This window comes from Spea bombifrons, chromosome 6 (genome assembly GCF_027358695.1).
Source record: "Spea bombifrons isolate aSpeBom1 chromosome 6, aSpeBom1.2.pri, whole genome shotgun sequence".
Taxonomy (NCBI): Eukaryota; Metazoa; Chordata; class Amphibia; order Anura; family Pelobatidae; genus Spea; species Spea bombifrons.
Genome location: NC_071092.1, coordinates 25,563,660 through 25,578,356, shown reverse-complemented (window position 1 = coordinate 25,578,356; position 14,697 = coordinate 25,563,660).

Sequence of the window (14,697 nt, the reverse complement as noted above, 5' to 3'; positions counted from 1 at the left end):
ATATGGTATAAATGGCACAAAGCTCGGATCTGTAGAATATCAAAAACCCTTGTTTGTGAAGGGGTTAAAAAAGCACCCTGAACAGATGGTCTACCAGTAGAATTCTACAGGATCTTATTTTTTTATGTAGTTGAGCAATTAACCAGTAAGTAATCAGTAATTATTATTGAGGATAACTATATAACTATGGAGACAGATATGCAAATGTAACCGCCACGTAAAGGCTAATTACTTAGTTTGCATTTTAACAAGACTGTTGTCGAGAGTTCAGAATTCATTTTTTTTACCTATCTGCAAGTCGGCTCATAAGGAATTCAGCTCAAAGTGCGAAAGAATATTTACCATATGTAACACTCAGGAATAACAATGTGCAGGTGTGTGATGTATATATAAATATATATATTTAAATTCTTGAATAGTGCTAAATACACTAATATAATTTTTTTTTACTCCAAAATTTCTAAAATCTCTGTAGACAGTATCTTTTTAATTAGATGCCACCCTGCGCATACTAAATAGTCTCTAATCTTTGATCTTCGGGAAGTATATTCATATGTACTCAACTATTTGCTGGCATTTTAACAGAACTCTGCCAGCACTAATTCTAAATGGGGTACTGCTTAATTTAAGGGCTTTAGCTGCTACATTACCTTGTATAAGTAGAAGAGTGATTGAGACACAACTGTATTTCTTTGCAGTGTTTTGTGTACTCTAAAGTATATTTCAAAGCAAAAGAAAAGCTAGCATTAGAGGTTATGGTCTAAACTAGACGGTTAGATATATATATTATTGATTGTGTTACTGTACAGAGTGAAGTGGATACATGGAGTAGCCTTTTGGGTGAGGGGGTAGAAAGTAATACAATACATAAAGGCTAGGTGGACGGTTATTTTTGTCTAATGCTAAGGCAAGGGACCAAGCAAGGTTTGAGGCTTTACGATAGAAAAAATGGGCAGACGAAATCTGCTAAATGGCTTTTGTCTGATGTGAAATGATTACACAGATCTTAGGTTGTTGAAGTAAAAGTGGAAGGAAGAACAGCTGTCGTCTAAGTTCTACAACACACAAGCAAATTGTTATGTTCCGTCACTTGCTGTCGCTCTGTGGCAGGGTAGCAGAACAGATGGCCGTAAACAGTTGAAGTGTTGCTTCCACAGCGCGGTCTCTCCTGTCTAGTGCAGCTGGAGGCGTCCGCATTGCCCATCCCAGCTCTTTGGAATTCCTGGAAAATGTATCACTGACTCTCACTATTGTGTTTGCTAATCAACAGCCAGGTTATTCATGAGTTTTTATTTTTTTTTTTATTAAACAATGACCTTGGGTAAAGGTTGCAGGTTAATCACTTCATCATTAGCATGGCTATATTTCCGTGTTCAGATACAGCGTGTTTCATAGTGTAATAAACCTCGTTGCTTATGATGTACTTCACCTTCAGCTTATGGAAACATATTTAGAAATAAACATAGAACCACGTTTCACAGCTTCACAGCATGTTAAAAAGAAAACAAACACTGTTGCACTACCTTTATTTTCTTCTTTCCTTAATTTTTGTCCTAGAGTTACAAGCGCCTTACCGTTTGTATGTTATTTGGCCCGTTTCAGTTTTGGATGGCTGTTACTGTTAATTTATACAGTAGACCTTTTTTCACCTTTTTATATAAAATTTTAGGTATTTAAGTATAGCTTTGTACTTAGTAGGGTATCCAGTGTTGTGTGCTTGGTTAGCAAGTGTGTTGGAAAACGTATCTGAAGTTTTCCATGGGTGTCCCGCGTTCCTTCCATGTGCACAGGATGTCTTTTCTTCAAAGTGCTCCAGTGTTACTTCTCCGAACCAGACCACGGACCAAGCATGGAGGTGACATCATCCAATGACATCAGGCACATGTTGTGCGAAGCTATGCATTGCAGAAAGTATGGCTACATTGCAAAGTCATTGCTGTGATGTTCCCAGTTCTGTAAAATATGACATTTCGTGCCATTTGTGGCCAATGACATCAGGTGCCTCTTGTGTGAGGCTAGATCTTGCCAGAAGTAAGACCATAATTGATATTGCATGCAACACTGTGACGTCTCTGCTGTAGTGCTCCCAGTTCAAGAAGGCTTCCAGGTCGAGAGGGTAGATACCAAAGAGTGGCAGAAGATCATAAGCGGATGAGTATTCCTGTACAGGTACAGGTAAGTGAAATAAAATATTTAACAGAATTTAAAATAAAACTTTGTCTAGCCAAACAGATAACCTTCATACATGAAAGAAGACCACATCATTCCAACAAACAAATTGTCCCAAAACCCAGTTATTTGACGTACCCAGGTGGTGACATTTAAAGCCAATACAGTCTAGTGTCCTATCCAGCCCCTCTTTGTAAGTACTTTAATATGCATTATATACCTATAGGAGTGAAAAAAATCCAAATCACTTGCCACGCATCACCCCCTCCATGGTCATATTTTTCTTTACACCTTTGGCTCCCTGAGGCATACATATTCTTAGCATAGATTAAATGTGAAAAACATAAATGGAATCTAGAATAAATATGAGCAAGTACTGGATGTGATCGGGGAGCTTCTGTTAACCTCTCCAGAGCTGAATTTATGTATAAATGATTACATTATGCAATTTTTGAACCATGTTAAACCTCAAGTTATTAGATTTATCTAAATGGTTATTTGATTATTTAATTCATAAATGCTAAATTAAATGAGATGAAAATACTATTTCTTCTCACGGTGAAAATGTACTCATGATTTATAGTGCGCCTGTTTTACCTTTATTTTGCTGAATAATTTTTCTATACCGAAGCATTTATCTCAAGTACGTCAATGCCTTTTGTTTTCTGATTACATGTAGCCTCAAGGAGGGGATACTTTGTCTCTTAGTTATTTAATGATTTATATAGCACCATAATGGTCACGTAATACAATCAGCTAGAAAATAGGCTCCAAACAAGATAAGGGAGTGAGGCGTAATAGATGTAATGAGAGTGAAGTGTGTGTTAGTGTGAATGTGTGTGTTCTAGTGCCCATATTACTTCCCTGCTGGAGGCAACGCACTCTTGTGGTACTGCTCCATGAGTCAGCCGGAAGATCAAAGACTTCTCTTATAACAGATCCATTTGCAGTACCGAGGTCTGAGCCTAGGCACTTTAGGACTCCTTTCCCATGGCTTGCATCCTTAAGAGGTGGAGTGATGGTACATGTACCATGCTCAGAACAGATGATGCACAGCTTAAGATAAGACCTGGGGAGGGGGCTACTGGGGCTACAAGGGCACCTTGTTCAAGATACCCCACTTTAAGAGAGAAAAGTCTTCTTGGGACTCAAAACCTAAGTATTTTTTCAGAGCCTGGATTGCGGCAATAAAATAAAACTGTATTCAATGAAAATTATAACATCATCATCAGCAAAATTTTTCACAGTTGGCCATAAATGTTATGTTTGTAGATAAAGTAACCTCTAAACACATATCTATGAGATGCCAAGACGCGTCTTGTATCAATCTTCAAAAATAAAAGGAGTGGATGAAGTCACAAGATAATTTCCTTCTAATAGAAGGGGTGTAGTGTTAGCGTCTGCATTCTTTCCTTTTTCTGGCGGAGGCTCACATAGTAATTTTGTTTTTGAGCTCTTAAGAGCCCTAGGTCAAAACATATGACCCTGTCAGGAGACCTCTGAGATCTTGGAAGCTTCTGTGACTTTACAGCTTTTTGTTTGTTAGCCCAATAAATTAAATTAACTTTAACTAGAGACTTCATCTTCTCCTTAGACAATAAGGCTACACCCATTTTCCAAAAACACATAAAGGATGTATGCATAAAATTAATATAAAGTGTATTGATGATCTAAGGGAACAAAAATACTACTATTCTGGAGTAACAAAATAATTGCTTTGACACATTTGATCAATTACAGTATATTTCCCATGTGGATGATCAACAGGATTAACATGCAGAATAAAAAGAAATTAGAGTACACATGACCTTCACTCTCCAAAATATTTCTTTGGTAGGAATGACGGACAAGTGTTGCTACAGAATAAGTGTCTTCATTGGAGAGTAACCCTTCTGTATACTTGATATTGTGGATAGAATATAATTCGGTATCCACATTAAAATCAACAGATTACATATTAGGTATGAGGAATAGGACATCTTTCGGGGCAGCAGCTGCCCCATTTCATCTTTGGACTTAATCATTAGCCTCAGCTGTTTTTGTTCTATTAAATGTCATTACATAGAAATCATTTTCTCCACGACCTCCTTGTACAATCTTTGCGGACAGGCATGCATTTCCTGGGGTTTCCCAGCAGTAAACAAGAAAAATGCAAGCATTCCAGGGCTTGCTGGGCTTCTAGATTTGTGGAAGTGCATTCAGAGTGTTTTTTAGGACTGCTAAAACTGACAGTGGTTGTTACATTAGTATCCCCAATACAATCTGATTCATGCCAGGGAGCCAATAATTCTATCTAGTTTACCTCTTCCCAGATCCCAGTAGGCATTGAATTTGTTCTGCACCTACAGTATTTTCCAGCTCACCAACTATGGCAGTCAAAGGAACTTTAAGTTCATTGCTGGACATTCTTTAAAAATGACAAAGTATGGCATCGTCTGGCTACAATCAGAGTGGAATCAGATGTTTCACTCATACCTTTCCTTTTTTGAGGGCATGAGTACAAGAATAAAATACCGACTGTATGTCACCTAGAGAGATTCGGTTGAAGATCTGGCATTTGTCACATAACTGCTGTAAAGTAGAGTTTTATAATTCAGAATAATAATACTTTTCAGTGAAAAGTTTAAAAATTAATCTTATCACCATAGCAACAAATGAATTATAGCTACTGACTGTACAAGACAATTGGTTGCCATGGTGAAAAAAAACTTGTTTCTTTTAAATTACCTTTTTTGTATACAATATCCAATGAGTTCTTTAGAATATTCTTTCAAAAACATCTTTAAAAACGCTAATATTGCTTATATGAAAATTTTGTGTAACTTGTTGCTGCTTCTAACACATCAACTTTGAGGACAAAATGTTCACTTGCTGACTAATCTATCCCACCCACTGACAGGTGCCATGATAAAAAGATTATCAGTGCTATTCACTTCACCTGTCATTGGTCATAATGTTATTGCTGATCGGTGTAGTACTCGCTGCAGTTCTATAATGGAACAAATCAATATAAGGTGACAACTTTCACCAAAATAAATCAGTGGTATGACAACAGGCACCCTGTGCATGCTTAGTATTAAATAGCATATTATCATATTAGCATATCCCTCAACATTGTAGGTGTTGCAGCTTTGTTAAGAGCGTGGTTAGAGTGTGCAGGGAATGTTCATAGCTAGTGGCGGGGCCAAGGCAGGAATAATCCTTGTGATGTAGTGAGCCAGAATGCTAGGATATGACATCATACGGAAAGCTGCGAACTAGGTATGCATTTTCAGAAAATATTATTAGTGTCAGTTTCAAAAGGCTCACTTGTATGCCACAAACCTAAGGGCTTGCTGTACATCCTTTATTATTGTGCTTTATAACCGACAATCAATGTTTTTTGTTGCTTGGTAGCCAATTGTTTCCTCCTTGATGAGATTCTTTTTTTATAAAATAGTTTTTTTTAAATAATGCTTATCTCTCTTGTAATGATGTATTTTGCCTCCTAATACAAGCCTAACTAATTTTATTATTGCCACGGTAATCCCTTGAGGCTGAGGACACATGGGGCTAGGTTTGAGTTTGATAGATTCATGGGGAGACACCTTACCTGCCTGCCCAGTCCCCTCTTATGTCTAAGTCACCCTGTGCTCATTGGGGGGCACAGGGTGACCGGAAAACCTTGGTCTGCCCTAACCAGACTTCCATGGACTAGCCGGCTACGGGGGGCTCTACATGGCGGCAAATGCTCCGCGGCGATGCCTGCCAAACGTCCGTTGTCCTACCACATCACTCTTTTGGCGTTATGCTGTACTCGTGGTGGGCCACAATTGGAGGTGGTTACTGATAGGAAGCTAATTTGGGAAACCTGGTTTTACCACCCATCTTTAGAACCGGAGTTTACCCAGTCGCGGTTCTGGAACTGTGGCCCGGCCCGGGTCCCGATGACAGATTAAGTCACTTATTGGAATTTAACATCCTTGGACCCTGGGCTCTTCATTGGTCCCCCGGGATTACCACTGCTCCCTCAGGATCTCCCCCAAATAATGACTCTACCAGCTGGGCATTGCTGGCTATGGGAACTGTATGGAGGAGCTGAGCTGTCTGGTAGTTGATGGGATTATACTCCTTATCTGAGTGTGTTTGTGTATAAATATCCATGCTGTTTTCAATAAACCTAGTTCTGTTTGTACCCTGCACTAAGTCTCAACTAATGCTTGGGTGATTACAAAGGGTTAATCCTTTGAGCAATTGAGCTTTCAAAGGAAGAACACTACAGCAGAGCTACTCAGTTGGAGTACGGCACTCCATTACAATTAAATTATAAAGCACCATATCCAAAATCAAAGTTCTTTTGTACGGCAGACCTTACGGAGACACATTCTGTGGTAACATGCAAATGCATGTACAGATCATTATTAGACTAATAATAGACTATAAATAACAACTAGATTGTAATGATACTGATAATAATTAATAATGTATCAGAACTGTGACTTATGGCGTTACCAACTATGGATTCCTGTGCCAATTTACTTACCGTTTGTTTTATTTTTCTACATATTCCAGAAGGTTAATATAAAATTGATACTTTTATGTTATACAATTCTATATCCTAATATTGTATTGTTATTTGACATTTAAAGGGAATACCCAAGCTTGTTAAAATATAACTGTAGCCTAATAGATACATTTTAACCTTTCTTTCAAGTATTTGTGTTTTTCATCTGCATTAATTGGTTTACTTTTGGCAAGCTATAACACATATTTTGTTATTGAAGATGTGTCTGCTAGATACTTCACTATTCCCTCATACAGAAACCGATTAAGGTTATGTTACTAAATATTGTCAATGTCATAAGGTGGATGCTAAATTTCTATTGTATTTCTACTAGTTGGTTCTAAGTAGCTCTTGAATGCATTAAAGAAATGTGTATACAGAAGAACCAAAACAAATAAATAAATAAATCACAAAATACGGAGAGAAATTCCAGTGTCTGTCTGCTTTATATGTGATCGCTACTCACCAGAAATGGTTGCCATGGAAACCCATCACTATAACACACTGTGGTCCTAAGTGTTGTAATGCTGTGTGTGAAATAGAGCACCTTGACCCTACAGAACTACAGAGGCCATGTAGACTGTGTAGAGGATTGTGTTGTGTATTAGCAGTTTAAGAGATCACAGAATTCACTGTGTGAACATTTAGTCATTAATGACTGTCCTACTGCAAGTATACACACACATATATATATATACACACATATCATATAGCCCATAGAATATGGTTACAAAACACAGTAATACCTGTTGTTATTGAAGGTAAAACTTGATGAAGTGCATGGTTTTCTTAATTAACAACATTAAACTAATCCCAATAAGAATGATGACCAAATCTTTACGGCATGTCCATGGCAAATGTGAATCATATTAAAAAAAAATACTATATGCACAACTCGGGGTCTCTTGGCACTGGCAATTAAATATGTGTAAAAAACCTGGATTTATAGCAAACTATGTTCATCAAATGAAGCAAGCATATGGATCTTACACTATCATATACTACATACAAAAATACCCAAATGAATTATATATAATTAGTTATTCAGATCCAATTTGCAGTAAAATAATTGGTGTTATACAATGTATTTGTGACATATGGGTTTGTATTTAAATATATAACTACACGTGTGGCCTCTTAGGGACCTTACAATAAACACCTGCAAACAGTGTAGTAGTATTTATGGGGGTCACAGCCTTATGCCTGAGCCTGGCAATACCCCAGACCTACCATGCCAAGCTGTTTTTTCTGCTCTGTTGTGCATTTTTTGTGTACAGAGCCCCCTTTTTTAGGATGTGCATTGATCTTCCCAACCAGCCCACTGAGAGCTGTGGTGCACCAGTGAAGCCAACTGCCCAACAGGGCAACAGGCCCCTAGTAAAGCTGCCCAAGAGCTGCCACCCCAGGGCCTACTGCCCTAGCGCAGGCCTAGATTGCCGAGGCCTAAATATACCACTGCCTGCAAGTAAGATTTGTATCATAAAGTATCTCAATCAGACTTGTAGTGTAAATTTCAAAACAGGAAGGAGGTTAACTAATAATGATGATGTCCGTATCTCAGACCAGAAAGCAAAAGATATTTTCTTAATGTTCGAAACAAGAAAAAAATGATGGCCAGGGCTTACATCTTTCAGGTCTGGTTTGGGGGTCACCAAAGGATCCAAACTACCAGCATGATCAACTCCATCCAAAGTTTTTTTGAGCTGACACAGCAAGGAGGAAATTTACGAGTGAAAAAAGCTCTTGGCAGCACCCATTGGGGAGGCCAGTGGCCTTAGAAACTCATTGCTGCTCTATTTGAGATTTGACCTCTTTAGATTCCTACTAATTTGCCTTTAGAGTTGATTGTGCTTGCTCAAATAGGATCCAAAGTAGGGTCTCTGCTGTCCTAGGGGGCCATTGGAGGGGGTTTAACACCCCTAGTTCCAACATTTCAAACAGACATTGCCCAGATGTCCATTTCAAACCTAGTCCACTACAGAGGACTTTATTGAAAGTACCTGGCGTTAAGGCCTTAAGACCTTGTTGCTTGTGTACCTCACAAATAGCTTGTGTACCTCCCAAATCAGTACATCACACTACTTGTGGAATTTAACAATGCTTTGGTGTCTTCTGGAACTGGGGAAGGAAGGGCTGAGCAAGAATCCTTCAGGATGTCCAGGTAAAGACTCTGAGACACTGAAAACATGTTAATTTTGATGCAATCCCATCTTGTTGCCTTTGCCCAGAAGTCAAGATGTTAAGTAGGTAAAGGTAGCTGGAGGAGTGGTACATCGGGTCCCTTGCACAAGCTATAGTTAGATTGGGACAACACTTGACCAGTGCCTTCATCCCTGATCCCAAGCCTACATGAAGGCAATAACCTGTTCCCAAATGCAAAATACAAACACTGCTACAAAGATGGCCACCGATGGCCATATCTGGGAACTTTATGGCCAAGGAATACCAAGTGACCTACATTGACTGGAAATTAGTAGATCTGGAAGTGCCATGGAAAAGAATTTACTTGCTTTTCAGAATTTTTTTTTACCTTTTGTAAATGTTTGGTTTGTATTAGACTTCTTCATGTTCGTCTTCGTGTTCATCTTCATGGGGAAAAAATCTTCGTATTCCAAGAATATCCGCCCGTTCCTCTGTTCGGTTCGGGTGACTATTCGTGTACATTCTTCGTGTCCATTTTTGTTCTTCGTTTTTTGCCTTTTTTATTTAGAAGGGGTTAATACTGGGTGAACGCGGTACGCAGCAGCTTTGGCTCCAGCAGCAATTGGTAACCGGCAGGGGCCGCCTCTGCCATCAACCAATAAGGGGCACCTGCTCTTCATTGGTTGACGGCAGACGTGCCCCCTGCTGACGACCAATACAGTTGCTCATATAGACTATTAAAATCCTGGTGCCGAAACTCGGCCTGCTCCAGGAGTTAAAGGTCCGTACAAGTTGCCGGCAGGGAGCTCCTCTGGCAGAGGTGTTACACCTCGCCTTATAATCGAGCAAATACGGTATATAAAATAATAAAATAAAATAATAATATTAATAATAATATGGGGATATATAATATCTAAAAACTTTGGTATTACAGAAACACCTACATCTATGATTTGGAAACACCGAACAGGTAGAAGATCCATTTGCGGTGCATTCCTTGCCCTCTTGTCTTGAGCATTTGGCCTGTACGTAAAGGTTTCTCTTTGTCTTCGGTGGTTCAGAGTACAAAACAAGTTCTCACTCTCCTGTTGCCAGCATATTTGTATTTTCTGTTTGTATCTTTGTATTTTGCTGTTCTTTCTAATTGTGCTCTTTAGTAAGCCATATGTTTTATTTTTTACTCAAGGGTACATGCTTATAAGTGTATTTTATTAGTGTTAGTTTGAAGATTTTGCACCTATCTTCTGTGTTTCTTCCTGGGAACAATACATCCCAGTAAATTAGTTCCAGGGAAATCCTTAGTTTGTTGAAGTTGGCCTTCCTAAATGTCAGAGTTCTTTTAAAGCTTCTACTAGTTTGCTTTTGTGAATTTGTGTGGCCATATTACAGTTACTATTCCCCAAATTTCCCCTTACTTGTATATTTGACAAATGTGTCTTCCCTAATTGCAACATCAGACTGTCATGTAATAGGTTAAAAATGTTGTTCCCCTTTCCTGAAGTACTTGTTCCAGTATTCCAGTCAATTTATGGGTAAGTACATTTCCCATTATTAAAATGTGGCCCAGATGTGCAGCTTTTTCAATGTATGAAAAATACTAATATTTGGAGGTTTTTTAGCATATACATACAGTTAATGTTCTGCATATCTCTTAGTATCTGTGCAGATGTCTACTCATATGATTTATGTGTTATTACCAGTCCCAACATTTACCATTTCTTTAATAGCAGGTCTTAACTTAGGTCTAACATAACGACATATGCCTCTTAATTTACTCTATCCTTCCTAAATAGCGTATTGCCAACATATTACCCAGTCGTAAGAATGATGCAACCATGTATGATTCCAGCATGACTGTGCCCCAGTGCACAAAGCAGTGTCCATAAAGACATGGTTGGATGAGTTTGGTGTGAAGGAACTTGACTGGCTCGCACAGAGCCCTGACTTCAACCCCATGAAACACCTTTGGGATGAACTGGAAACAGAGATTGCGAGCCAGGCCTTCTCTACTGGACTCTACTCCAAAATCTTGTGGAAAGCCTTCTCAGAAAAGTAGAAGCTGTTGTAGCTGCAAAGGGGGAACCAACTACATATTAATGTCCATGTCCATTAGTGTATCTCTGATAGAAATTAGGTCATACTGTACTTCACTTGCTAGTAACTTTTTGGCATATTTTGTTTGACAAGCTTCTTGCATTTCCTATAAAGATATGTCAAGTTACTACGTTTTTTGTTAATTTGCTTTCTGTTCCTTATTTACTTCCTTATCTTCGATGAACCATTGAGCTGACAATTTTCAAAAGCTACGTCCTGTCATGAAACTACACAAGCTACCATTTGAATTCTAAATTTACTCTACCAATATCCTAGTCCAAAATCTCCTCCAACTATCTTCTCCTCCACTACAACAGCACCCTCCATTGAGGTGCAACCCATTCCCTACTGCATAGTCTGTTGCCCAGTTCTTTAAAGCCCAAATCCCACTTTTTTCACTCCACTTTCACAATCCACATATTAATCGCGCTAAATTCCTGCTGCCTCCCTTGTCTATCTTGAATATTTTTTACATCATTATCTTCAGAAATAACTGGAAATGTACCTACTTTGTATTATTAGAATATTTTAATGGGATGTCCAAAGGCATTCAACAAAAAAAGTGTTTTCAACTGACATGTGATTTCACAGAAACAAAAAATTAAATTTGACCTGGACAGCATTGAAAGACATCCTTCCCTAAAACTAGGTGGCACAACCCTTGGCAATGACAGCCTCCAAATGTTTCGTGTAACTGTCTATAAGTGTCTTGCACCTGTCTGCTAGCTCTTTCTGCCACTCTTCAATTGTAATTTGTTCAAAACTTTGAATGTTCACAGAATTCCTCACAATGGCCGATTTCAGCCATTTTTTTCAATTGGATTGAGATCAGGACTCATTCGTGGCCAGTCTAAAACAGTTATTTTTTCCTTTTTAACCATTTATTGTACTTTTGGATAGGTGATTTGGATCATTGTCCTGTTAAAGAACCCATGATCTTTCACCTTCACCCATACTTCAGTTTTTCACACGGGGTAGAATATTTTGCTTAGGGATTTGGGTGCAAAGGTGGCACAGAACAGCTGTTTGGGAGCAAAGGTGGCATTATAGGACATGTTGGGGTGCTCCAGGGCAATTTTCGCACTGGGCCTGTGGTTTCTAGTTATGCCCCTGGTGTGGGGTGCAGGCACATGAGGTTGACCACTCCAATAAATTGGCTGGGGTCAAAATATTTCCAGGGCTGCTTTTCATTACCAACCCGGCCCTCCATGGGTCTTCCCTTTAGGATGTATCTGTACATCCTTAAAACTTGTGGTAAGAAGCCCATTAGGATCTCTCGACGGCCTGGACTCTCCCCTGTCAGCAAAAGTCAGCATCCCTGCTTGCTGATTACATTGTGATCAGCACAAACTGATCAGGAGGAGGAGTTTTAAAAAAGGGAAACAATGAAATATAAATCAAATATTACCAATCACTGGCATAAAAAAATATATGAGAGATTCCCAGATGGATCTGAACCATACTGCAAAAACAAAAAAGACCCTACTTCTCCTGAACATAATGATGTATAATTTGTAGGGGTTCATTAAATTTGGAAAAGGGAATCATGGTTTAACATACGGTAAAATAAATATTTCGGTCCTTTGGTAATGAGACACCCCAGGCCTAAAGGGGATAAGCAAAGATTTCAATCAAGCTCTGTTTGTATACATACATGCATTCTACCACACATATACATACATTATTGACCGCAATGTAATCTTTTATATGTCCTTTTCATCTCTCTTTTGTTTTGGACGTTTATTGCATTGAATTTTATTACCAGTTTATCATTCTCAAATTAAATGAAGTTTCTGTGTGAAGCTGCCAGCCAGCTCAGCACTGAAAGTGTTAAACAGGTTGCCAAAAGACTCCAGCAGCACTAAAAGGTATTCAAATTGATTTAACATACGCTCAGAAGAAAGAGAACTTGTTGACCTGCTGTCACATTGGATGCAGGCTACAACGATCAGTCATTTCATTATTATTTCATTCCAGTACATGACATTGTCCATTACTAGCGTTGTCCAGAATGCTGGAGAGCTTCTTTGATTTAGGGACTGAGCAATCATGGACACATGGTCCACCTATTTGTCAGTCATGTATTATATACAAAGGATTTAAAGGTGCAATTCCACTATGACATAGCAATATATGACAAACAATATCTTAAGCAACTTTAAGAAATCTGTCATTTCATTTTTTTCCCTGGCATTTGAATCGCATAAAACCAACACAGAAACCTATAAGCAACGTTTTCAGTTTCTACGGCAACAACATACCGGTATCTGCTTTTATGTCACATGACAGCTAAGAGTTCCTGGGGAAATACTGTACATGATTAAAGAGTCACTTCTGGGAAAAGTTTGGGACAAGGAATGATTCTTCTATTGCCTCGCTTAGCTAAAGATGTGTGCTACAGCATCTATAACATGGCCTTATTATTTATGCCGTAAAGCAGTCTGCAAGTTGTGTTTGAGAGAAGGATGTGGCTAAAGGTTAGTAAAACGTGGGCATTGCTCTAAGAGCTTCTCCTGCACCATGGGACGTTTGAGAAATCTGTTTAAAGGTGGGTCTGCCATGGTTTGCAACCTAAACGTTAGCGTATGCCCCATACTTCTGCAAGCCTTTCCGCTATAATGACAAGGCAAAAAACAAACAATGTTTTTTTAGCTCTGGAAGGACCTTCCATGGCACCATTTCTCAGTTTGAGCTGCCCATAATGACATATATTATATAATAGCCACAAAAATCTATGAATGACTGAAAAAATGGATTACTTACCTCTGGAACGAAATCGACTTGAAATGGGTCACCTGCCACATATTGCCACTTCCTGCATACTATGTTACTCCCTTCAAGTTTTCTCATCAATTAGTAGGTGATGTGGATTTATACGTATCATAAAAGTGAATCATTAAAGAGGCACTTTAGCAATGCACGATAGAGGCCCTTCATAACTCACAACAAATTCAATGAGTTGAAATGTTCCAACTTACCGAGACACTTACGTCTTAGTATTGAAGACACTTCACATAACAGACTGTAAGGTCAACCTTAGGAGGGTCTCCCAACCATCCTGTTGGTTTTGTAAAGGACACTGTACCTAGGAGGCAGGAGCTAAGCAGAGTCACCTAACAATCCCACACAGTCCTAATGTGGCAGGTCCCACCATATGGATGGAGGAGAAGTGTCAGGTGCTTGAGAAGTATTTGTGTGTATCTCTATGTGTGTGGGCCTGGGGTAGGGTGACCTACACATCGGCCATGTTTTCCAGGACACATTTAATGTTTACATATTGCTGACCAGCCCAGATAAAGTACTGCCCTGCAGTATGAGGGATGTATAACTAATTGGTTCCTTTCCATAAGTCTATACATCCCACATACTGCAAGGCAGCACGTTACCTGTGCTGGTCAGCAATATGAAAAACGTATACGTGTCCTGGAAAATATGGCCGATGTGGTCACCCTAGCCTAGGGGCCTCTGATGATCCAAACTTGCCACTGCCTGTAGCTTGTGTTTTTGTTTCTCAATCGGGACATTATTTTATCAATTTAAAAAGACAATGTTACCAAAAGGAAGCTGGGATCTAAGCAAAAGGTGACAGAACTGGCATATCAATCATTTCAGGCTGGTATTTCCCTTCCTTGTTTACATAGTTAATCTGTTTATACCGCTACACATGTTTACTGAGTGTTCTGAAATGTGAAAAAAATTATATCTTAGAAAAGTGACAGATCCACTTTAAAATACAAAGAAAACCCAGC